Below are 24,435 nucleotides of genomic sequence, written 5' to 3'. Positions count from 1 at the left end.
AATAGACTAAAGATTGGTGGAGCTGTGCGACATAATTTTGCACGTGGTAGAGCACATTTTGAGCTGGGGTAGGGGGGAACTCTCTTGAGGCCGGCGGGACCGCCCCAGGGCCCCTCATGTTACAACGGTGTGTCTGACGTTGGGTGCGCACCACCACCGCCAGAGACACTACATTGTACTATGAGGGACCCAGTAGCAATGCCGTCAACCAAAAGCGAGCACACCCACCTCTTCAGACAAACAGCAGTCTCACGGGTGCTTGCGCCAAGTCGCGATACCACGGCCCCGTGTGGGGAGTTTTGCCATTTAGGGAGGTGTAAACATGTCGTATGCTGTACAATCAGCTGCAGCAAATTAGACATTAGAAAAGTAATTCACAGGCAAGAGCTTTTCATAGGAAAGCTAGGTGTCGGCCGGGCAAGGTGGGGCAAAAGATTTCGAAATCCAGTTGTGGTTCATTTTAATGAATGTTAGATCGTCAACATTTTGGGTAGCCAGACGAGTCCTTTTTTCGGTTAATATTGAACCTGCAGCACTGAATACTCTTTCTGATAGGACACTTGCTGCCGGGCAAGCAAGCTCCTGCAATGCATATTCTGCCAATTCTGGCCAGGTGTCTAATTTGGAGGCCCAGTAATCAAATGGGAATGACGGTTGAGGGAGAACATCGATAAGGGATGAAAAATAGTTAGTAACCATACTGGACAAATGTTGTCTCCTGTCACTTTCAATTGATGCAGCAGTACCTGTCCTGTCTGCGGTCATAGCAAAATCACTCCACAACCTGGTCAGAAAACCCCTCTGTCCAATGCCACTTCTGATGTGTGCACCCCTAACACTCCTAGTCTGCTGCCCCCTGGAGCTCGTGTGAGAACGATCACATGCGCTGTGTGCTGGGAATGCCTGAAGCAAACGGTCAACAAGAGTTGATTGTTTGGTTGCTAATATTAGTTCCAAGTTCTCATGTGGCATAATATTTTGCAATTTGCCTTTATAGCGTGGATCAAGGAGGCAGGCCAACCAGTAATCGTCATCGTTCATCATTTTCGTAATGCGTGTGTCCCTTTTTAGGATACGTAAGGCATAATCCGCCATGTGGGCCAAAGTTCCAGTTGTCAAATCTCCGGTTGTGATTGGTTGAGGGGCAGTTGCAGGCAAATCTACGTCACTTGTGTCCCTCAAAAAACCAGAACCCGGCCGTGACACGCAACCAAATTCCTGTGCCCCCGGGAAAGGTTCGGCATTAAAAATATACTCATCCCCATCATCCTCCTCGTCCTCCACCTCCTCTTCGCCCGCTACCTCGTCCTGTACACTGCCCTGACCAGACAATGGCTGACTGTCATCAAGGCTTTCCTCTTCCTCTGGTGCAGACGCCTGCTCCTTTATGTGCGTCAAACTTTGCATCAGCAGACGCATTAGGGGGATGCTCATGCTTATTACGGCGTTGTCTGCACTAACCAGCCGTGTGCATTCCTCAAAGCACTGAAGGACTTGACACATGTCTTGTATCTTAGACCACTGCACACCTGACAACTCCATGTCTGCCATCCTACTGCCTGCCCGTGTATCCTCCCACAAATAAATAACAGCACGCCTCTGTTCGCACAGTCTCTGAAGCATGTGCAGTGTTGAGTTCCACCTTGTTGCAACGTCTATGATTAGGCGATGCTGGGGAAGGTTCAAAGACCGCTGATAGGTCTGCATACGGCTGGCGTGTACAGGCGAACGTCGGATATGTGAGCAAAGTGCACGCACTTTGAGGAGCAGGTCGGAGAACCCAGGATAAGTTTTCAATAAGCACTGCACCACCAGGTTTAAGGTGTGAGCCAGGCAAGGAATGTGTTTCAGTTGGGAAAGGGAGATGGCAGCCATGAAATTCCTTCCGTTATCACTCACTACCTTGCCTGCCTCAAGATCTACTGTGCCCAGCCACGACTGCGTTTCTTGTTGCAAGAACTCGGACAGAACTTCCGCGGTGTGTCTATTGTCGCCCAAGCACTTCATAGCCAATACAGCCTGCTGACGCTTGGCAGTAGCTGGCCCATAATGGGACAACTGGTGTGCAACAGTGTCATCTGCCGATGGAGTGGTTGGCAGACTGCGTTCTGTGGAAGAGCTGTAGCTTCTGCAGGAGGACGAGGAGGAGGAGGAGGAGGGGGTGCGAACGCCTACAGCCAACTGTTTCCTAGACCGTGGGCTAGGCACAACTGTCCCTAAATTGATGTCGCCTGTGGACCCTGCATCCACCACATTCACCCAGTGTGCCGTGATGGACACATAACGTCCCTGGCCATGCCTACTGGTCCATGCATCTGTAGTCAGGTGCACCTTTGTACTCACAGATTGCCTGAGTGCATGGACGATGCGCTGTTTAACATGCTGGTGCAGGGCTGGGATGGCTTTTCTGGAAAAAAAGTGTCGACTGGGTAGCTCGTATCGTGGTTCAGCGTACTCCATCAGGGCTTTGAAAGCTTCGCTTTCAACTAACCGGTAGGGCATCATCTCTAACGAGATTAGTCTAGCTATGTGGGCGTTAAAACCCTGTGTACGCGGATGCGAGGATAAGTACTTCCTTTTTCTAACCAGAGTCTCATGTAGGGTGAGCTGGACTGGAGAGCTGGAGATCGTGGAACTTTCGGGTGTGCCGGTGTACATGGCAGACTGAGAGACGGTTGGAGACGGTATTGTTTCCGCCGGTGCCCTAGATGCAATATTTCCTCCTACAAAACTGGTGATTCCCTGACCCTGACTGCTTTTGGCTGGCAAAGAAACCTGCACAGATACTGCCTGTGGTGCGGAAAATGGTGGCCTTACAGTGACGGAAGGGATGTTGCGTTGCTGACTAGCTTCATTGGCCGAGGGTGCTACAACCTTGAGGGACGTTTGGTAGTTAGTCCAGGCTTGAAAATGCATGGTGGTTAAGTGTCTATGCATGCAACTAGTATTTAGACTTTTCAGATTCTGACCTCTGCTTAAGCTAGTTGAACATTTTTGACAGATGACTTTGCGCTGATCAGTTGGATGTTGTTTAAAAAAATGCCAGACTGCACTCTTCCTAGACTCGGATCCCTTTTCAGGGATTGCAGACTGAGCTTTAACCGGATGGCAACGCTGTGCTCCAACAGGTTTTGGCTTTGACACGCGTTTTGGGCCAGATACGGGCCCGGCAGATGTAACCTGTTGCGATGTTGATGCCTGCTGCGGCCCCTCCTCCACCTCCGCTTCTGAACTACTGCCGCCTGCACCCTGTTCCCCCAATGGCTGCCAATCGGGGTCAATAACTGGGTCATCTATTACCTCCTCTTCGAGCTCGTGTGCAACTTCGTCTGTGTCACTGTGTCGGTCGGTGGTATAGCGTTCGTGGCGGGGCAACATAGTCTCATCAGGGTCTGATTGTGGATCTGTACCCTGAGAGGGCAATGTGGTGGTCTGAGTCAAAGGAGCAGCATAGTACTCTGGCTGTGGCTGTGCATCAGTGCACTCCATGTCAGAATATACTTGTAATGGGCATGGCCTGTTAAATGTTTCACTTTCTAAGCCAGGGACGGTATGTGTAAAGAGCTCCATGGAGTGACCCGTTGTGTCGCCTGCTGCATCCTTCTCTCTTGTTGTAGTTTTTGCTGAGGAGGACAAGGAAGCGACTTGTCCCTGACCGTGAACATCCACAAGCGACGCGCTGCTTTTACATTTACCAGTTTCGGAAGAGGAGGCAAAAGAGCTAGAGGCTGAGTCTGCAATGTAAGCCAAAACTTGCTGTTGCTGCTCCGCCTTTAAAAGCGGTTTTCCTACTCCCAGAAAAGAGAGCGTTCGAGGCCTTGTGTAGCCTGACGACGAAACTGGCTCCACAGCTCCAGACTTAGGTGGAATATTTTTATCCCCACGACCACCTGATGCTCCTCTACCACTACCATCATTACCAGCTGACAATGAACGCCCACGACGACCTCTTGCACCAGACTTCCTCATTGTTTTAAAATCTTAACCAAAGTAACTTTATTTGTTGCTGTCAAACAACTTACACGGTGAGCTATAACTTCAGTATGATTTCAATATCCCTTAACAGGTTGGTGAGACCACAAGGAAAATCAGGCACAATGTTACACACTCTGTTTTCTGTGGCACAAAATCACAGAGATGACACACACGCAGGACTGTCACTCAAGCACTAATGTCAATATTAATCTCCCACCTAATTTATTTTTTTTTTTTTTCTCAGGGAGACTTTAGAAACCAAATAATATTAAAAAAAAAAAAAAAAAAGGCTTTCTATGGCCCACAATTAGAGAGAGAGAGGTGGCACACCCAGGAGTCAAGACTGGCACACAAGCTGAGAGGGCAATATTACTCTCCCACTGTTTTTTTATGTATTTTTTGTTTTTTCAGGGAGACTTTAGAAACCCAATAATATTTTAAAAAAAAAATAAATAGGCTTTCTATGGCCCACTGAATGAGAGGGAGAGAGGTGGCACACCCAGGAGTCAAGACTGGCACACAAGCTGAAAGGGCAATATTACTCTCCCACTGTTTTTTTATGTATTTTTTGTTTTTTCAGGGAGACTTTAGAAACCCAATAATATTTTTAAAAAAAAATAAATAGGCTTTCTATGGCCCGCTGAATGAGAGGGAGAGAGGTGGCACACCCAGGAGTCAAGACTGGCACACAAGCTGAAAGGGCAATATTATTCTCCCACTGTTTTTTTAGGTTTTTTTTTTTTTTTCAGGGAGAATTAGAAACCAAATAATATTAAAAAAAAAAAATAAATAGGCTTTCTATGGCCCACTGAATGAGAGGGAGAGAGGTGGCACACCCAGGAGTCAAGACTGGCACACAAGCTGAAAGGGCAATATTACTCTCCCACTGTTTTTTTATGTATTTTTTGTTTTTTCAGGGAGACTTTAGAAACCCAATAATATTTAAAAAAAAAAATAAATAGGCTTTCTATGGCCCACTGAATGAGAGGGAGAGAGGTGGCACACCCAGGAGTCAAGACTGGCACACAAGCTGAAAGGGCAATATTACTCTCCCACTGTTTTTTTAGGTTTTTTTTTTTTTTTCAGGGAGACTTTAGAAACCAAATAATATAAAAAAAAAAAAAAAAAATAGGCTTGCTATAGCCCACTGAATGAGAGATAGCACACACAGCAGTGGCACACAAGCCCTGACTGAGGCCAATATTTTTCTCCCACTGATTGATGTAGTGTTTTTGTGTTGAGGTAGAATTTAGAACACAAATCACGGAAAAAATAAATAGGCTTTCTATGGCCCACTGAATGAAAGGGAGAGAGGTGGCACACCCAGGAGTCAAGACTGGCACACAAGCTGAAAGGGCAATATTACTCTCCCACTGTTTTTTTATGTATTTTTTGTTTTTTCAGGGAGACTTTAGAAACCCAATAATATTTAAAAAAAAAAATAAATAGGCTTTCTATGGCCCACTGAATGAGAGGGAGAGAGGTGGCACACCCAGGAGTCAAGACTGGCACACAAGCTGAAAGGGCAATATTACTCTCCCACTGTTTTTTTAGGTTTTTTTTTTTTTTTCAGGGAGACTTTAGAAACCAAATAATATAAAAAAAAAAAAAAAAAATAGGCTTGCTATAGCCCACTGAATGAGAGATAGCACACACAGCAGTGGCACACAAGCCCTGACTGAGGCCAATATTTTTCTCCCACTGATTGATGTAGTGTTTTTGTGTTGAGGTAGAATTTAGAACACAAATCACGGAAAAAATAAATAGGCTTTCTATGGCCCACTGAATGAAAGGGAGAGAGGTGGCACACCCAGGAGTCAAGACTGGCACACAAGCTGAAAGGGCAATATTACTCTCCCACTGTTTTTTTATGTATTTTTTGTTTTTTCAGGGAGACTTTAGAAACCCAATAATATTTAAAAAAAAAAATAAATAGGCTTTCTATGGCCCACTGAATGAGAGGGAGAGAGGTGGCACACCCAGGAGTCAAGACTGGCACACAAGCTGAAAGGGCAATATTACTCTCCCACTGTTTTTTTAGGTTTTTTTTTTTTTTTTCAGGGAGACTTTAGAAACCCAATAATATTTAAAAAAAAAAATAAATAGGCTTTCTATGGCCCACTGAATGAGAGGGAGAGAGGTGGCACACCCAGGAGTCAAGACTGGCACACAAGCTGAAAGGGCAATATTACTCTCCCACTGTTTTTTTAGGTTTTTTTTTTTTTTTCAGGGAGACTTTAGAAACCAAATAATATAAAAAAAAAAAAAAAAAATAGGCTTGCTATAGCCCACTGAATGAGAGATAGCACACACAGCAGTGGCACACAAGCCCTGACTGAGGCCAATATTTTTCTCCCACTGATTGATGTAGTGTTTTTGTGTTGAGGTAGAATTTAGAACACAAATCACGGAAAAAATAAATAGGCTTTCTATGGCCCACTGAATGAAAGGGAGAGAGGTGGCACACCCAGGAGTCAAGACTGGCACACAAGCTGAAAGGGCAATATTACTCTCCCACTGTTTTTTTATGTATTTTTTGTTTTTTCAGGGAGACTTTAGAAACCCAATAATATTTAAAAAAAAAAATAAATAGGCTTTCTATGGCCCACTGAATGAGAGGGAGAGAGGTGGCACACCCAGGAGTCAAGACTGGCACACAAGCTGAAAGGGCAATATTACTCTCCCACTGTTTTTTTAGGTTTTTTTTTTTTTTTCAGGGAGACTTTAGAAACCAAATAATATAAAAAAAAAAAAAAAAAATAGGCTTGCTATAGCCCACTGAATGAGAGATAGCACACACAGCAGTGGCACACAAGCCCTGACTGAGGCCAATATTTTTCTCCCACTGATTGATGTAGTGTTTTTGTGTTGAGGTAGAATTTAGAACACAAATCACGGAAAAAATAAATAGGCTTTCTATGGCCCACTGAATGAAAGGGAGAGAGGTGGCACACCCAGGAGTCAAGACTGGCACACAAGCTGAAAGGGCAATATTACTCTCCCACTGTTTTTTTATGTATTTTTTGTTTTTTCAGGGAGACTTTAGAAACCCAATAATATTTAAAAAAAAAAATAAATAGGCTTTCTATGGCCCACTGAATGAGAGGGAGAGAGGTGGCACACCCAGGAGTCAAGACTGGCACACAAGCTGAAAGGGCAATATTACTCTCCCACTGTTTTTTTAGGTTTTTTTTTTTTTTTTCAGGGAGACTTTAGAAACCCAATAATATTTTAAAAAAAAAATAAATAGGCTTTCTATGGCCCACTGAATGAGAGGGAGAGAGGTGGCACACCCAGGAGTCAAGACTGGCACACAAGCTGAAAGGGCAATATTACTCTCCCACTGTTTTTTTAGGTTTTTTTTTTTTTTTCAGGGAGACTTTAGAAACCCAATAATATTTAAAAAAAAAAATAAATAGGCTTTCTATGGCCCACTGAATGAAAGGGAGAGAGGTGGCACACCCAGGAGTCAAGACTGGCACACAAGCTGAAAGGGCAATATTACTCTCCCACTGTTTTTTTATGTATTTTTTGTTTTTTCAGGGAGACTTTAGAAACCCAATAATATTTTTAAAAAAAAATAAATAGGCTTTCTATGGCCCGCTGAATGAGAGGGAGAGAGGTGGCACACCCAGGAGTCAAGACTGGCACACAAGCTGAAAGGGCAATATTATTCTCCCACTGTTTTTTTAGGTTTTTTTTTTTTTTTCAGGGAGAATTAGAAACCAAATAATATTAAAAAAAAAAAATAAATAGGCTTTCTATGGCCCACTGAATGAGAGGGAGAGAGGTGGCACACCCAGGAGTCAAGACTGGCACACAAGCTGAAAGGGCAATATTACTCTCCCACTGTTTTTTTAGGTTTTTTTTTTTTTTCAGGGAGACTTTAGAAACCAAATAATATTAAAAAAAAAAAAAAAAAAATAGGCTTGCTATAGCCCACTGAATGAGAGATAGCACACACAGCAGTGGCACACAAGCCCTGACTGAGGCCAATATTTTTCTCCCACTGATTGATGTAGTGTTTTTGTGTTGAGGTAGATTTTAGAACACAAATCACGGAAAAAATAAATAGGCTTTCTATGGCCCACTCAGTGAGAGATGGCACACACAGGGATGGCACTGTAGCAGAAATGCCAATCTTAATCTCCCACAAAAAAAAAAAAAAAAAAAAAAAAAAACTGTCCTACAATTACTATCTCCCTGCAGTAATGTAAGCCAGGTATGGCAGGCAGCAATAGGAGTGGACTGATGCACAAATTAAATAAAAAGTGTGGACAAACAAAAAAGATAGCTGTGCAGAAAGGAAGGAACAAGAGGATATGTGCTTTGAAAAAAGCAGTTGGTTTCCACAGTGGCGTACACACAGCAATACAGCTATCACGGAGCCTTCTAGGGCAGCCCAATGAGCTACAGCGCTGAGGGGAAAAAAAAAAAAAAATAGCTTCCACAGTCCCTGCACACCGAAGGTGGTGTTGGACAGTGGAAATCGCTGCAGCACAAGCGGTTTGGTGGTTAGTGGACCCTGCCTAACGCTCTCCCTGCTTCTGACGAAGCGGCAGCAACCTCTCCCTAAGCTCAGATCAGCAGCAGTAAGATGGCGGTCGGCGGGAACGCCCCTTTATAGCCCCTGTGACGCCGCAGACAGCAAGCCAATCACTGCAATGCCCTTCTCTAAGATGGTGGGGACCAGGATCTATGTCATCACGCTGCCCACACTCTGCGTTCACCTTCATTGGCTGAGAAATGGCGCTTTTCGCGTCATTGAAACGCGACTTTGGCGCGAAAGTCGCGTACCGCATGGCCGACAAGCACAGGGGTCGGATCGGGTTTCATGAGACGCCGACTTAGCCAAAAGTCGGCGACTTTTGAAAATGATCGACCCGTTTCGCTCAACCCTAGTGGCCAATGACAGATTGTTCACACCAGTGCGGCTCTTTTCAAGAGGAATACAATCGTCAGGGAAAGCTTGGATCAAAACGAAAAAACCAAGTCAACGGTACCAGGGATTCCCAGCCAGTCTTCCATGCTGGTACTTGCCTAGCCTCAAGCTGCTTAGCATTTGCGATCTGACGAGGGCAGGCACATTCAGCTTAGTGTGGCCATTGACCGATTGCTTTCGCGTCTGCTAGTCTTTTCAAGATGAAAACAATCGTAAGGGAAAGCTTTGAGAAAAACAAAATAGCAAGTCAACGGTACCGGGGATTCCCAGCCAGTCTCCCATGCCGGTACTTGCCCAGCCTCAAGCTGCTTAGCGTTTGCGATCTGACGAGGGCAGGCACATTCAGCTTAGAGTGGCCATTGACTGACAACTAGCACCACAGCGGGTCTTTTCAAGAGATATAAAATTGTAAGGGAAAGCTTTGATAAAACCCCCCCCAAAAAAAAAAAAAGAAACTTGCCCAGCCTCAAGCTGCTTAGCATTTGCGATCTGACCAGAGCTGGCACATTCAGCTTAGAGTGGCCAATGACAGATTGTTCACACCAGTGCGGCTCTTTTCAAGAGGAATCCAATCGTCAGGGAAAGCTTGGATCAAAACGAAAAAACCAAGTCAACGGTACCAGGGATTCCCAGCCAGTCTTCCATGCTGGTACTTGCCTAGCCTCAAGCTGCTTAGCATTTGTGATCTGACGAGGTCAGGCACATTCAGCTTAGTGTGGTCATTGACCGATTGCTTTCGCGTCTGCTAGTCTTTTCAAGATGAAAACAATCGTAAGGGAAAGCTTTGAGAAAAAAAAAAAAAGCAAGTCAACGGTACCGGGGATTCCCAGCCAGTCTCCCATGCCAGTACTTGCCCAGCCTCAAGCTGCTTAGCGTTTGCGATCTGACGAGGGCAGGCACATTCAGCTTAGAGTGGCCATTGACGGACAACTAGCACCACAGCGGGTGTTTTCAAGAGATATAAAATTGTAAGGGAAAGCTTTGATAAACCCCCCCCTTCCAAAAAAAAAAAAAGAAACTTGCCCAGCCTCAAGCTGCTTAGCATTTGCGATCTGACCAGAGCTGGCACATTCAGCTTAGAGTGGCCAATGACAGATTGTTCACACCAGCGCGGCTCTTTTCAAGAGGAATACAATCGTCAGGGAAAGCTTGGATCAAAACGAAAAAACCAAGTCAACGGTACCAGGGATTCCCAGCCTGTCTCCCATGCTGGTACTTGCCTAGCCTCAAGCTGCTTAGCATTTGCGATCTGACAAGGGCAGGCACATTCAGCTTAGAGTGGCCATTGACGGACAACTAGCACCACAGCGGGTCTTTTCAAGAGATATAAAATTGTAAGGGAAAGCTGTGATAAACCCCCCCCCAAAAAAAAGAAACTTGCCCAGCCTCAAGCTGCTTAGCATTTGCGATCTGACCAGAGCTGGCACATTCAGCTTAGAGTGGCCAATGACAAATTGCTCACACCAGTGCGGCTCTTTTCAAGAGGAATACAATCGTCAGGGAAAGCTTGGATCAAAACGAAAAAACCAAGTCAACGGTACCAGGGATTCCCAGCCAGTCTACCATGCTGGTACTTGCCTAGCCTCAAGCTGCTTAGCATTTGCGATCTGACAAGGGCAGGCACATTCAGCTTAGAGTGGCCATTGACGGACGACTAGCACCACAGCGGGTCTTTTCAAGAGATATAAAATTGTAAGGGAAAGCTTTGATAACCCCCCCCCCCCCCAAAAAAAAAAGAAACTTGCCCAGCCTCAAGCTGCTTAGCATTTGCGATCTGACCAGAGCTGGCACATTCAGCTTAGAGTGGCCAATGACAGATTGTTCACACCAGTGCGGCTCTTTTCAAGAGGAATACAATCGTCAGGGACAGCTTGGATCAAAACGAAAAAACCAAGTCAACGGTACCAGGGATTCCCAGCCAGTCTCCCATGCTGGTACTTGCCTAGCCTCAAGCTGCTTAGCATTTGCGATCTGACGAGGGCAGGCACATTCAGCTTAGTGTGGCCATTGACCGATTGCTTTTGCGTCTGCTAGTCTTTTCAAGATGAAAACAATCGTAAGGGAAAGCTTTGAGAAAAACAAAATAGCAAGTCAACGGTACCGGGGATTCCCAGCCAGTCTCCCATGCCGGTACTTGCCCAGCCTCAAGCTGCTTAGCGTTTGCGATCTGTCGAGGGCAGGCACATTCAGCTTAGAGTGGCCATTGACGGACAACTAGCACCACAGCGGGTCTTTTCAAGAGATATAAAATTGTAAGGGAAAGCTTTGATAACCCCCCCCCCCTCAAAAAAAAAAAAAAAGAAACTTGCCCAGCCTCAAGCTGCTTAGCATTTGCGATCTGACACATTCAGCTTAGAGTGGCCAATGACAGATTGTTCACACCAGTGCGGCTCTTTTCAAGAGGAATACAATCGTCAGGGAAAGCTTGGATCAAAACGAAAAAACCAAGTCAACGGTACCAGGGATTCCCAGCCAGTCTCCCATGCTGGTACTTGCCTAGCCTCAAGCTGCTTAGCATTTGCGATCTGACGAGGGCAGGCACATTCTGCTTAGTGTGGCCATTGACCGATTGCTTTCTCGTCTGCTAGTCTTTTCAAGATGAAAACAATCGTAAGGGAAAGCTTTGAGAAAAACAAAATAGCAAGTCAACAGTATCGGGGATTCCCAGCCAGTCTCCCATGCCGGTACTTGCCAGCCTCAAGCTGCTTAGCGTTTGCGATCTGACGAGGGCAGGAACATTCAGCTTAGAGTGGCCATTCACTGACAACTAGAACCACATTGGGTCTTTTCAAGAGATATAAAATTGTAAGGGAAAGCTTTGATAAACCCCCCCCCCCCAAAAAAAAGAAACTTGCCCAGCCTCAAGCTGCTTAGCGTTTGCGATCTGACGAGGGCAGGCACATTCAGCTTAGAGTGGCCATTGACGGACAACTAGCACCACAGCGGGTCTTTTCAAGAGATATAAAATTGTAAGGGAAAGCTTTGATAAACCCCCCCCCCCCAAAAAAAAAAAGAAACTTGCCCAGCCTCAAGCTGCTTAGCATTTGCGATCTGACCAGAGCTGGCACATTCAGCTTAGAGTGGCCAATGACAGATTGTTCACACCAGTGCGGCTCTTTTCAAGAGGAATACAATCGTCAGGGAAAGCTTGGATCAAAACAAAAAAACCAAGTCAACGGTACCAGGGATTCCCAGCCAGTCTCCCATGCTGGTACTTGCCTAGCCTCAAGCTGCTTAGCATTTGCGATCTGACGAGGGCAGGCACATTCAGCTTAGTGTGGCCATTGACCAATTGCTTTTGCGTCTGCTAGTCTTTTCAAGATGAAAACAATCGTAAGGGAAAGCTTTGAGAAAAACAAAATAGCAAGTCAACGGTACCGGGGATTCCCAGCCAGTCTCCCATGCCGGTACTTGCCCAGCCTCAAGCTGCTTAACGTTTGCGATCTGACGAGGGCAGGCACATTCAGCTTAGAGTGGCCATTGACGGACAACTAGCACCGCAGCGGGTCTTTTCAAGAGATATAAAATTGTAAGGGAAAGCTTTGATAAACCCCCCCCCCCCAAAAAAAAAAAGAAACTTGCCCAGCCTCAAGCTGCTTAGCATTTGCGATCTGACCAGAGCTGGCACATTCAGCTTAGAGTGGCCAATGACAGATTGTTCACACCAGTGCGGCTCTTTTCAAGAGGAATACAATCGTCAGGGAAAGCTTGGATCAAAACGAAAAAACCAAGTCAACGGTACCAGGGATTCCCAGCCAGTATCCCATGCTGGTACTTGCCTAGCCTCAAGCTGCTTAGCATTTGCGATCTAACAAGGGCAGGCACATTCAGCTTAGAGTGGCCATTGACGGACAACTAGCACAACAGCGGGTCTTTTCAAGAGATATAAAATTGTAAGGGAAAGCTTACCCACCCCCCCAAAAAAAAAAAAAAAAGAAACTTGCCCAGCCTCAAGCTGCTTAGCATTTGCGATCTGACCAGAGCTGGCACATTCAGCTTAGAGTGGCCAATGACAGATTATTCACACCAGTGCGGCTCTTTTCAAGAGGAATACAATCGTCAGGGAAAGCTTGGATCAAAATGAAAAAAACCAAGTCAACGGTACCAGGGATTCCAAGCCAGTCTCCCATGCTGGTACTTGCCTAGCCTCAAGCTGCTTAGCATTTGCGATCTGACGAGGGCAGGCACATTCAGCTTAGTGTGGCCATTGACCGATTGCTTTCGCGTCTGCTAGTCTTTTCAAGATGAAAACAATCGTAAGGGAAAGCTTTTAGAAAAACAAAATAGCAAGTCAACAGTACTGGGGATTCCCAGCCAGTCTCCCATGCCGGTACTTGCCCAGCCTCAAGCTGCTTAGCGTTTGCGATCTGACGAGGGCAGGCACATTCAGCTTAGAGTGGCCATTGACGGACAACTAGCACCACAGCGGGTCTTTTCAAGAGATATAAAATTGTAAGGGAAAGCTTTGATAAACCCCCCCCCCCAAAAAAAAAAAAAAGAAACTTGCCCAGCCTCAAGCTGCTTAGCATTTGCGATCTGACCAGAGCTGGCACATTCAGCTTACAGTGAATGCTGGTACTTGCCTAGCCTCAAGCTGCTTAGCATTTGCGATCTAACAAGGGCAGGCACATTCAGCTTAGAGTGGCCATTGACGGACAACTAGCACAACAGCGGGTCTTTTCAAGAGATATAAAATTGTAAGGGAAAGCTTACCCACCCCCCCCAAAAAAAAAGAAACTTGCCCAGCCTCAAGCTGCTTAGCATTTGCGATCTGACCAGAGCTGGCACATTCAGCTTAGAGTGGCCAATGACAGATTGTTCACACCAGTGCGGCTCTTTTCAAGAGGAATACAATCGTCAGGGAAAGCTTGGATCAAAACGAAAAAACCAAGTCAACGGTACCAGGGATTCCCAGCCAGTATCCCATGCTGGTACTTGCCTAGCCTCAAGCTGCTTAGCATTTGCGATCTAACAAGGGCAGGCACATTCAGCTTAGAGTGGCCATTGACGGACAACTAGCACAACAGCGGGTCTTTTCAAGAGATATAAAATTGTAAGGGAAAGCTTACCCACCCCCCCAAAAAAAAAAAAAAAAGAAACTTGCCCAGCCTCAAGCTGCTTAGCATTTGCGATCTGACCAGAGCTGGCACATTCAGCTTAGAGTGGCCAATGACAGATTATTCACACCAGTGCGGCTCTTTTCAAGAGGAATACAATCGTCAGGGAAAGCTTGGATCAAAATGAAAAAAACCAAGTCAACGGTACCAGGGATTCCAAGCCAGTCTCCCATGCTGGTACTTGCCTAGCCTCAAGCTGCTTAGCATTTGCGATCTGACGAGGGCAGGCACATTCAGCTTAGTGTGGCCATTGACCGATTGCTTTTGCGTCTGCTAGTCTTTTCAAGATGAAAACAATCGTAAGGGAAAGCTTTGAGAAAAACAAAATAGCAAGTCAACAGTACTGGGGATTCCCAGCCAGTCTCCCATGCCGGTACTTGCCCAGCCTCAAGCTGCTTAGCGTTTGCGATCTGACGAGGGCAGGCACATTCAGCTTAGAGTGGCCATTGACGGACAACTAGCACCACAGCGGGTCTTTTCAAGAGATATAAAATTGTAAGGGAAAGCTTTGATAAACCCCCCCCCCCCAAAAAAAAAAAAAGAAACTTGCCCAGCCTCAAGCTGCTTAGCATTTGCGATCTGACCAGAGCTGGCACATTCAGCTTAGAGTGAATGCTGGTACTTGCCTAGCCTCAAGCTGCTTAGCATTTGCGATCTAACAAGGGCAGGCACATTCAGCTTAGAGTGGCCATTGACGGACAACTAGCACAACAGCGGGTCTTTTCAAGAGATATAAAATTGTAAGGGAAAGCTTACCCACCCCCCCCAAAAAAAAAGAAACTTGCCCAGCCTCAAGCTGCTTAGCATTTGCGATCTGACCAGAGCTGGCACATTCAGCTTAGAGTGGCCAATGACAGATTATTCACACCAGTGCGGCTCTTTTCAAGAGGAATACAATCGTCAGGGAAAGCTTGGATCAAAATGAAAAAACCAAGTCAACGGTACCAGGGATTCCAAGCCAGTCTCCCATGCTGGTACTTGCCTAGCCTCAAGCTGCTTAGCATTTGTGATCTGACGAGGGCAGGCACATTCAGCTTAGTGTGGCCATTGACCGATTGCTTTCGCGTCTGCTAGTCTTTTCAAGATGAAAACAATCGTAAGGGAAAGCTTTGAGAAAAACAAAATAGCAAGTCAACAGTACTGGGGAGTCCCAGCCAGTCTCCCATGCCGGTACTTGCCCAGCCTCAAGCTGCTTAGCGTTTGCGATCTGACGAGGGCAGGCACATTCAGCTTAGAGTGGCCATTGACGGACAACTAGCACCACAGCGGGTCTTTTCAAGAGATATAAAATTGTAAGGGAAAGCTTTGATAAACCCCCCCCCCCCCAAAAAAAAAAAAAAAAAAAAGAAACTTGCCCAGCCTCAAGCTGCTTAGCATTTGCGATCTGACCAGAGCTGGCACATTCAGCTTAGAGTGGCCAATGACAGATGGTTCACACCAGTGCGGCTCTTTTCAAGAGGAATACAATCGTCAGGGAAAGCTTGGATCAAAACGAAAAAACCAAGTCAAGGGTACCAGGGATTCCCAGCCAGTCTCCCATGCTGGTATTTGCCTAGCCTCAAGCTGCTTAGCATTTGCGATCTGACGAGGGCAGGCACATTCAGCTTAGTGTGGCCATTGACCGATTGCTTTCGCGTCTGCTAGTCTTTTCAAGATGAAAACAATCGTAAGGGAAAGCTTTGAGAAAAACAAAATAGCAAGTCAACGGTACCGCGGATTCCCAGCCAGTCTCCCATGCCAGTACTTGCCCAGCCTCAAGCTGCTTAGCGTTTGCGATCTGAAGAGGGCAGGCACATTCAGCTTAGAGTGGCCATTGATGGACAACTAGCACCACAGCGGGTCTTTTCAAGAGATATAAAATTGTAAAGGAAAGCTTTGATAAAACACCCCCCCCCCCAAAAAAAAAAAAGAAACTTGCCCAGCCTCAAGCTGCTTAGCATTTGCGATCTGACCAGAGCTGGCACATTCAGCTTAGAGTGGCCAATGACAGATTGTTCACACCAGTGCGGCTCTTTTCAAGAGGAATACAATTGTCAGGGAAAGCTTGGATCAAAACGAAAAAACAAAGTCAACGGTACCAGGGATTCCCAGCCAGTCTCCCATGCTGGTACTTGCCTAGCCTCAAGCTGCTTAGCATTTGCGATCTGATGTGGGCAGGCACATTCAGCTTAGTGTGGCCATTGACCGATTGCTTTCGCGTCTGCTAGTCTTTTCAAGATGAAAACAATCGTAAGGGAAAGCTTTGAGAAAAACAAATAGCAAGTCAACGGTACCGGGGATTCCCAGCCAGTCTTCCATGCCTGTACTTGCCCAGCCTCAAGCTGCTTAGCGTTTGCGATCTGACGAGGGCAGGCACATTCAGCTTAGAGTGGCCATTGACGGACAGCTAGCACCACAGCGGGTCTTTTCAAGAGATATAAAATTGTAAGGGAAAGCTTTGATAAAACACCCCCCCCCAAAAAAAAAAAGAGACTTGCCCAGCCTCAAGCTGCTTAGCATTTGCGATCTGACCAGAGCTGGCACATTCAGCATAGAGTGGCCAATGACAGATTGTTCACACCAGTGCGGCTCTTTTCAAGAGGAATACAATCGTCAGGGAAAGCTTGGATCAAAACGAAAAAACCAAGTCAACGGTACCAGGGATTCCCAGCCAGTCTCCCATGCTGGTACTTGCCTAGCCTCAAGCTGCTTAGCATTTGCGATCTGACGAGGGCAGGCACATTCAGCATAGTGTGACCATTGACCGATTGCTTTCGCGTCTGCTAGTCTTTTCAAGATGAAAACAATCGTAAGGGAAAGCTTTGAGAAGAAAAAAAAAAGCAAGTCAACGGTACCGGGGATTCCCAGCCAGTCTCCCATGCCAGTACTTGCCCAGCCTCAAGCTGCTTAGCGTTTGCGATCTGACGAGGGCAGGCACATTCAGCTTAGAGTGGCCATTGACGGACAACTAGCACCACAGCGGGTGTTTTCAAGAGATATAAAATTGTAAGGGAAAGCTTTGATAAACCCCCCCCTTCCAAAAAAAAAAAAAGAAACTTGCCCAGCCTCAAGCTGCTTAGCATTTGCGATCTGACCAGAGCTGGCACATTCAGCTTAGAGTGGCCAATGACAGATTGTTCACACCAGTGCGGCTCTTTTCAAGAGGAATACAATCGTCAGGGAAAGCTTGGATCAAAACGAAAAAACCAAGTCACCGGTACCAGGGATTCCCAGCCTGTCTCCCATGCTGGTACTTGCCTAGCCTCAAGCTGCTTAGCATTTGCGATCTGACAAGGGCAGGCACATTCAGCTTAGAGTGGCCATTGACGGACAACTAGCACCACAGCGGGTCTTTTCAAGAGATATAAAATTGTAAGGGAAAGCTGTGATAAACCCCCCCCCCAAAAAAAAGAAACTTGCCCAGCCTCAAGCTGCTTAGCATTTGCGATCTGACCAGAGCTGGCACATTCAGCTTAGAGTGGCCAATGACAAATTGCTCACACCAGTGCGGCTCTTTTCAAGAGGAATACAATCGTCAGGGAAAGCTTGGATCAAAACGAAAAAACCAAGTCAACGGTACCAGGGATTCCCAGCCAGTCTACCATGCTGGTACTTGCCTAGCCTCAAGCTGCTTAGCATTTGCGATCTGACAAGGGCACGCACATTCAGCTTAGAGTGGCCATTGACGGACGACTAGCACCACAGCGGGTCTTTTCAAGAGATATAAAATTGTAAGGGAAAGCTTTGATAATCCCCCCCCCCAAAAAAAAAAAGAAACTTGCCCAGCCTCAAGCTGCTTAGCATTTGCGATCTGACCAGAGCTGGCACATTCAGCTTAGAGTGGCCAATGACAGATTGTTCACACCAGTGCGGCTCTTTTCAAGAGGAATACAATCGTCAGGGACAGCTTGGATCAAAACGAAAAAACCAAGTCAACGGTACCAGGGATTCCCAGCCAGTCTCCCATGCTGGTACTTGCCTAGCCTCAAGCTGCTTAGCATTTGCGATCTGACGAGGGTAGGCACATTCAGCTTAGTGTGGCCATTGACCGATTGCTTTTGCGTCTGCTAGTCTTTTCAAGATGAAAACAATCGTAAGGGAAAGCTTTGAGAAAAACAAAATAGCAAGTCAACGGTACCGGGGATTCCCAGCCAGTCTCCCATGCCGGTACTTGCCCAGCCTAAAGCTGCTTAGCGTTTGCGATCTGACGAGGGCAGGCACATTCAGCTTAGAGTGGCCATTGACGGACAACTAGCACCACAGCGGGTCTTTTCAAGAGATATAAAATTGTAAGGGAAAGCTTTGATAACCCCCCCCCCTCAAAAAAAAAAAAAAAAAAAGAAACTTGCCCAGCCTCAAGCTGCTTAGCATTTGCGATCTGACACATTCAGCTTAGAGTGGCCAATGACAGATTGTTCACACCAGTGCGGCTCTTTTCAAGAGGAATACAATCGTCAGGGAAAGCTTGGATCAAAACGAAAAAACCAAGTCAACGGTACCAGGGATTCCCAGCCAGTCTCCCATGCTGGTACTTGCCTAGCCTCAAGCTGCTTAGCATTTGCGATCTGACGAGGGCAGGCACATTCTGCTTAGTGTGGCCATTGACCGATTGCTTTCTCGTCTGCTAGTCTTTTCAAGATGAAAACAATCGTAAGGGAAAGCTTTGAGAAAAACAAAATAGCAAGTCAACAGTATCGGGGATTCCCAGCCAGTCTCCCATGCCGGTACTTGCCAGCCTCAAGCTGCTTAGCGTTTGCGATCTGACGAGGGCAGGAACATTCAGCTTAGAGTGGCCATTCACTGACAACTAGAACCACATTGGGTCTTTTCAAGAGATATAAAATTGTAAGGGAAAGCTTTGATAAACCCCCCCCCCCAAAAAAAAAAGAAACTTGCCCAGCCTCAAGCTGCTTAGCGTTTGCGATCTGACGAGGGCAGGCACATTCAGCTTAGAGTGGCCATTGACGGACAACTAGCACCACAGCGGGTCTTTTCAAGAGATATAAAATTGTAAGGGAAAGCTTTGATAAACCCCCCCCCCCCAAAAAAAAAAAAGAAACTTGCCCAGCCTCAAGCTGCTTAGCATTTGCGATCTGACCAGAGCTGGCACATTCAGCTTAGAGTGGCCAATGACAGATTGTTCACACCAGTGCGGCTCTTTTCAAGAGGAATACAATCGTCAGGGAAAGCTTGGATCAAAACAAAAAAACCAAGTCAACGGTACCAGGGATTCCCAGCCAGTCTCCCATGCTGGTACTTGCCTAGCCTCAAGCTGCTTAGCATTTGCGATCTGACGAGGGCAGGCACATTCAGCTTAGTGTGGCCATTGACCAATTGCTTTTGCGTCTGCTAGTCTTTTCAAGATGAAAACAATCGTAAGGGAAAGCTTTGAGAAAAACAAAATAGCAAGTCAACGGTACCGGGGATTCCCAGCCAGTCTCCCATGCCGGTACTTGCCCAGCCTCAAGCTGCTTAACGTTTGCGATCTGACGAGGGCAGGCACATTCAGCTTAGAGTGGCCATTGACGGACAACTAGCACCGCAGCGGGTCTTTTCAAGAGATATAAAATTGTAAGGGAAAGCTTTGATAAACCCCCCCCCCAAAAAAAAAAAAGAAACTTGCCCAGCCTCAAGCTGCTTAGCATTTGCGATCTGACCAGAGCTGGCACATTCAGCTTAGAGTGGCCAATGACAGATTGTTCACACCAGTGCGGCTCTTTTCAAGAGGAATACAATCGTCAGGGAAAGCTTGGATCAAAACGAAAAAACCAAGTCAACGGTACCAGGGATTCCCAGCCAGTATCCCATGCTGGTACTTGCCTAGCCTCAAGCTGCTTAGCATTTGCGATCTAACAAGGGCAGGCACATTCAGCTTAGAGTGGCCATTGACGGACAACTAGCACAACAGCGGGTCTTTTCAAGAGATATAAAATTGTAAGGGAAAGCTTACCCACCCCCCCAAAAAAAAAAAAAAAAGAAACTTGCCCAGCCTCAAGCTGCTTAGCATTTGCGATCTGACCAGAGCTGGCACATTCAGCTTAGAGTGGCCAATGACAGATTATTCACACCAGTGCGGCTCTTTTCAAGAGGAATACAATCGTCAGGGAAAGCTTGGATCAAAATGAAAAAACCAAGTCAACGGTACCAGGGATTCCAAGCCAGTCTCCCATGCTGGTACTTGCCTAGCCTCAAGCTGCTTAGCATTTGCGATCTGACGAGGGCAGGCACATTCAGCTTAGTGTGGCCATTGACCGATTGCTTTCGCATCTGCTAGTCTTTTCAAGATGAAAACAATCGTAAGGGAAAGCTTTGAGAAAAACAAAATAGCAAGTCAACAGTACTGGGGATTCCCAGCCAGTCTCCCATGCCGGTACTTGCCCAGCCTCAAGCTGCTTAGCGTTTGCGATCTGACGAGGGCAGGCACATTCAGCTTAGAGTGGCCATTGACGGACAACTAGCACCACAGCGGGTCTTTTCAAGAGATATAAAATTGTAAGGGAAAGCTTTGATAAACCCCCCCCCCAAAAAAAAAAAAAAAGAAACTTGCCCAGCCTCAAGCTGCTTAGCATTTGCGATCTGACCAGAGCTGGCACATTCAGCTTAGAGTGAATGCTGGTACTTGCCTAGCCTCAAGCTGCTTAGCATTTGCGATCTAACAAGGGCAGGCACATTCAGCTTAGAGTGGCCATTGACGGACAACTAGCACAACATCGGGTCTTTTCAAGAGATATAAAATTGTAAGGGAAAGCTTACCCACCCCCCCAAAAAAAAAAAAAAAGAGACTTGCCCAGCCTCAAGCTGCTTAGCATTTGCAATCTGACCAGAGCTGGCACATTCAGCTTAGAGTGGCCAATGACAGATTATTCACACCAGTGCGGCTCTTTTCAAGAGGAATACAATCGTCAGGGAAAGCTTGGATCAAAATGAAAAAACCAAGTCAACGGTACCAGGGATTCCAAGCCAGTCTCCCATGCTGGTACTTGCCTAGCCTCAAGCTGCTTAGCATTTGCGATCTGACAAGGGCAGGCACATTCAGCTTAGTGTGGCCATTGACCGATTGCTTTCGCGTCTGCTAGTCTTTTCAAGATGAAAACAATCGTAAGGGAAAGCTTTGAGAAAAACAAAATAGCAAGTCAACAGTACTGGGGATTCCCAGCCAGTCTCCCATGCCGGTACTTGCCCAGCCTCAAGCTGCTTAGCGTTTGCGATCTGACGAGGGCAGGTACATTCAGCTTAGAGTGGCCATTGACGGACAACTAGCACCACAGCGGGTCTTTTCAAGAGATATAAAATTGTAAGGGAAAGCTTTGATAAACCCCCCCCCCCAAAAAAAAAAAAAAGAAACTTGCCCAGCCTCAAGCTGCTTAGCATTTGCGATCTGACCAGAGCTGGCACATTCAGCTTAGAGTGGCCAATGACAGATGGTTCACACCAGTGCGGCTCTTTTCAAGAGGAATACAATCGTCAGGGAAAGCTTGGATCAAAACGAAAAAACCAAGTCAACGGTACCAGGGATTCCCAGCCAGTCTCCCATGCTGGTATTTGCCTAGCCTCAAGCTGCTTAGCATTTGCGATCTGACGAGGGCAGGCACATTCAGCTTAGTGTGGCCATTGACCGATTGCTTTCGCGTCTGCTAGTCTTTTCAAGATGAAAACAATCGTAAGGGAAAGCTTTGAGAAAAACAAAATAGCAAGTCAACGGTACCGCGGATTCCCAGCCAGTCTCCCATGCCAGTACTTGCCCAGCCTCAAGCTGCTTAGCGTTTGCGATCTGAAGAGGGCAGGCACATTCAGCTTAGAGTGGCCATTGATGGACAACTAGCACCACAGCGGGTCTTTTCAAGAGATATAAAATTGTAAAGGAAAGCTTTGATAAAACACCCCCCCCAAAAAAAAAAAGAAACTTGCCCAGCCTCAAGCTGCTTAGCATTTGCGATCTGACCAGAGCTGGCACATTCAGCTTAGAGTGGCCAATGACAGATTGTTCACACCAGTGCGGCTCTTTTCAAGAGGAATACAATCGTCAGGGAAAGCTTGGATCAAAACGAAAAAACCAAGTCAACGGTACCAGGGATTCCCAGCCAGTCTCCCATGCTGGTACTTGCCTAGCCTCAAGCTGCTTAGCATTTGCGATCTGACGAGGGCAGGCACATTCAGCTTAGTGTGGCCATTGACCGATTGCTTTTGCGTCTGCTAGTCTTTTCAAGATGAAAACAATCGTAAGGGAAAGCTTTGAGAAAAACAAAATAGCAAGTCAACGGTACCAGGGATTCCCAGCCAGTCTCCCATGCCGGTACTTGCCCAGCCTCAAGCTGCTTAGCGTTTGCGATCTGATGAGGGCAGGCACATTCAGCTTAGAGTAGCCATTGACGGACAACTAGCACCACAGCGGGTCTTTTCAAGAGATATAAAATTGTAAGGGAAAGCTTTGATAAACCCCCCCCCCCCCAAAAAAAAAAGAAACTTGCCCAGCCTCAAGCTGCTTAGCATTTGCGATCTGACCAGAGCTGGCACATTCAGCTTAGAGTGGCCAATGACAGATTGTTTACACCAGTGCGGCTTTTTTCAAGAGGAATACAATCATCAGGGAAAGCTTGGATCAAAACGAAAAAACCAAGTCAACAGCACCAGGGATTCCCAGCCAGTCTCCCATGCTGGTACTTGCCTAGCCTCAAGCTGCTTAGCATTTGCGATCTGACGAGGGCAGGCACATTCAGCTTAGTGTGGCCATTGACCGATTGCTTTTGCGTCTGCTAGTCTTTTCAAGATGAAAACAATCGTAAGGGAAAGCTTTGAGAAACACAAAATAGCAAGTCAACGGTACCGGGGATTCCCAGCCAGTCTCCCATGCCGGTACTCGCCCAGCCTCAAGCTGCTTAGCGTTTGCGATCTGACGAGGGCAGGCACATTCAGATTAGAGTGGCCATTGACGGACAACTAGCAACACAGCGGGTCTTTTCAAGAGATATAAAATTGTAAGGGAAAGCTTTGATAAAACCCCTCCCCCCCAAAAAAAAAAAGAAACTTGCCCAGCCTCAAGCTGCTTAGCATTTGCGATCTGACCAGAGCTGGCACATTCAGCTTAGAGTGGCCAATGACAGATTGTTCACACCAGTGCGGCTCTTTTCAAGAGGAATACAATCGTCAGGGAAAGCTTGGATCAAAACGAAAAAACTAAGTCAACGGTACCAGGGATTCCCAGCCAGTCTCCCATGCTGGTACTTGCCTAGCCTCAAGGTGCTTAGACTTTTGCGATCTGACGAGGGCAGGCACATTCAGCTTAGAGTGGCCATTGACAGACAACTAGCACCACAGCGGGTCTTTTCAAGAGATATAAAATTGTAACGGAAAGCTTTGATAAACCTCCCCCCCAAAAAAAAAAAATAGAAACTTGCCCAGGGTCAAGCTGCTTAGCATTTGCGATCTGACCAGAGCTGGCACATTCAGCTTAGAGTGGCCAATGACAGATTGTTCACACCAGTGCGGCTCTTTTCAAGAGGAATACAATCGTCAGGGAAAGCTTGGATCAAAACGAAGAAACCAAGTCAATGGTACCATGGATTCCCAGCCAGTCTCCAATGCTGGTACTTGCCTAGCCTCAAGCTGCTTAGCATTTGCGATCTGACGAGGGCAGGCACATTTAGCTTAGTGTGGCCATTGACCGATTGATTTCGCGTCTGCTAGTCTTTTCAAGATGAAAACAATCGTAAGGGAAAGCTTTGAGAAAAACAAAACAGCAAGTCAACGGTACCGGGGATTCCCAGCCAGTCTCCCATGCCGGTACTTGCCCAGCCTCAAGCTGCTTAGCGTTTGCGATCTGACGAGGGCAGGTACATTCAGCTTAGAGTGGCCATTGACGGACAACTAGCACCACAGCGGGTCTTTTCAAGAGATATAAAATTGTAAGGGAAAGCGTTGATAAACCCCCCCCCCCAAAAAAAAAAAAAAGAAACTTGCCCAGCCTCAAGCTGCTTAGCATTTGCGATCTGACCAGAGCTGGCACATTCAGCTTAGAGTGGCCAATGACAGATTATTCCCACCAGTGCGGCTCTTTTCAAGAGGAATACAATCGTCAGGGAAAGCTTGGATCAAAACGAAAAAACCAAGTCAACGATACCAGGGATTCCCAGCCAGTCTCCCGTGCTGGTACTTGCCTAGCCTCAAGCTGCTTAGCATTTGCGATCTGACGAGGGCAGGCACATTCAGCTTAGTGTGGCCATTGACCGATTGCTTTCGCGTCTGCTAGTCTTTTCAAGATGAATTCAATCGTAAGGGAAAGCTTTGAGAAAAACAAAATAGCAAGTCAACGGTACCGGGGATTCCCAGCCAGTCTCCCATGCCGGTACTTGCCCAGCCTCAAACTGCTTAGCGTTTGCGATCTGACGAGGGCAGGCACATTCAGCTTAGAGTGACCATTGACGG

General features: G+C 46.6%; 29 pseudogenes; all 29 read right to left on the bottom strand.

Annotated features, from left to right (window-relative positions):
• Positions 1–8,966: 8,966 nt before the first annotated feature.
• On the bottom strand, positions 8,967–9,085 carry LOC143798741 (5S ribosomal RNA; annotated as a pseudogene).
• Positions 9,086–9,162: 77 nt separating this feature from the next.
• On the bottom strand, positions 9,163–9,281 carry LOC143799011 (5S ribosomal RNA; annotated as a pseudogene).
• A 441-nt stretch (positions 9,282–9,722) lies between these two features.
• Positions 9,723–9,841, bottom strand: LOC143798745 (5S ribosomal RNA; annotated as a pseudogene).
• Positions 9,842–10,810: 969 nt separating this feature from the next.
• Positions 10,811–10,929, bottom strand: LOC143797361 (5S ribosomal RNA; annotated as a pseudogene).
• Positions 10,930–11,364: 435 nt separating this feature from the next.
• On the bottom strand, positions 11,365–11,483 carry LOC143798920 (5S ribosomal RNA; annotated as a pseudogene).
• A 604-nt stretch (positions 11,484–12,087) lies between these two features.
• LOC143797243 (5S ribosomal RNA) lies at positions 12,088–12,206 on the bottom strand (annotated as a pseudogene).
• A 77-nt stretch (positions 12,207–12,283) lies between these two features.
• LOC143798604 (5S ribosomal RNA) lies at positions 12,284–12,402 on the bottom strand (annotated as a pseudogene).
• Positions 12,403–13,010: 608 nt separating this feature from the next.
• Positions 13,011–13,129, bottom strand: LOC143798731 (5S ribosomal RNA; annotated as a pseudogene).
• Positions 13,130–13,206: 77 nt separating this feature from the next.
• On the bottom strand, positions 13,207–13,325 carry LOC143798769 (5S ribosomal RNA; annotated as a pseudogene).
• Positions 13,326–14,170: 845 nt separating this feature from the next.
• Positions 14,171–14,289, bottom strand: LOC143798730 (5S ribosomal RNA; annotated as a pseudogene).
• A 77-nt stretch (positions 14,290–14,366) lies between these two features.
• On the bottom strand, positions 14,367–14,485 carry LOC143798768 (5S ribosomal RNA; annotated as a pseudogene).
• Positions 14,486–16,100: 1,615 nt separating this feature from the next.
• LOC143795396 (5S ribosomal RNA) lies at positions 16,101–16,219 on the bottom strand (annotated as a pseudogene).
• A 440-nt stretch (positions 16,220–16,659) lies between these two features.
• On the bottom strand, positions 16,660–16,778 carry LOC143798457 (5S ribosomal RNA; annotated as a pseudogene).
• Positions 16,779–16,856: 78 nt separating this feature from the next.
• Positions 16,857–16,975, bottom strand: LOC143798744 (5S ribosomal RNA; annotated as a pseudogene).
• Positions 16,976–17,943: 968 nt separating this feature from the next.
• LOC143800705 (5S ribosomal RNA) lies at positions 17,944–18,062 on the bottom strand (annotated as a pseudogene).
• A 77-nt stretch (positions 18,063–18,139) lies between these two features.
• LOC143798489 (5S ribosomal RNA) lies at positions 18,140–18,258 on the bottom strand (annotated as a pseudogene).
• A 242-nt stretch (positions 18,259–18,500) lies between these two features.
• On the bottom strand, positions 18,501–18,619 carry LOC143798919 (5S ribosomal RNA; annotated as a pseudogene).
• A 606-nt stretch (positions 18,620–19,225) lies between these two features.
• Positions 19,226–19,344, bottom strand: LOC143797127 (5S ribosomal RNA; annotated as a pseudogene).
• A 77-nt stretch (positions 19,345–19,421) lies between these two features.
• LOC143798603 (5S ribosomal RNA) lies at positions 19,422–19,540 on the bottom strand (annotated as a pseudogene).
• A 606-nt stretch (positions 19,541–20,146) lies between these two features.
• Positions 20,147–20,265, bottom strand: LOC143798729 (5S ribosomal RNA; annotated as a pseudogene).
• A 77-nt stretch (positions 20,266–20,342) lies between these two features.
• Positions 20,343–20,461, bottom strand: LOC143798767 (5S ribosomal RNA; annotated as a pseudogene).
• A 683-nt stretch (positions 20,462–21,144) lies between these two features.
• Positions 21,145–21,263, bottom strand: LOC143798454 (5S ribosomal RNA; annotated as a pseudogene).
• A 247-nt stretch (positions 21,264–21,510) lies between these two features.
• Positions 21,511–21,629, bottom strand: LOC143800370 (5S ribosomal RNA; annotated as a pseudogene).
• Positions 21,630–22,069: 440 nt separating this feature from the next.
• LOC143797014 (5S ribosomal RNA) lies at positions 22,070–22,188 on the bottom strand (annotated as a pseudogene).
• A 77-nt stretch (positions 22,189–22,265) lies between these two features.
• On the bottom strand, positions 22,266–22,384 carry LOC143798793 (5S ribosomal RNA; annotated as a pseudogene).
• Positions 22,385–22,629: 245 nt separating this feature from the next.
• LOC143798625 (5S ribosomal RNA) lies at positions 22,630–22,748 on the bottom strand (annotated as a pseudogene).
• Positions 22,749–23,752: 1,004 nt separating this feature from the next.
• On the bottom strand, positions 23,753–23,871 carry LOC143798499 (5S ribosomal RNA; annotated as a pseudogene).
• Positions 23,872–24,118: 247 nt separating this feature from the next.
• LOC143800712 (5S ribosomal RNA) lies at positions 24,119–24,237 on the bottom strand (annotated as a pseudogene).
• A 77-nt stretch (positions 24,238–24,314) lies between these two features.
• LOC143800335 (5S ribosomal RNA) lies at positions 24,315–24,433 on the bottom strand (annotated as a pseudogene).
• Positions 24,434–24,435: the final 2 nt, after the last annotated feature.

Source organism: Ranitomeya variabilis, chromosome 1 (genome assembly GCF_051348905.1).
Source record: "Ranitomeya variabilis isolate aRanVar5 chromosome 1, aRanVar5.hap1, whole genome shotgun sequence".
In the NCBI taxonomy this organism is placed as follows: domain Eukaryota; kingdom Metazoa; phylum Chordata; class Amphibia; order Anura; family Dendrobatidae; genus Ranitomeya; species Ranitomeya variabilis.
This window is presented reverse-complemented; position numbering and strand designations above follow the sequence as displayed.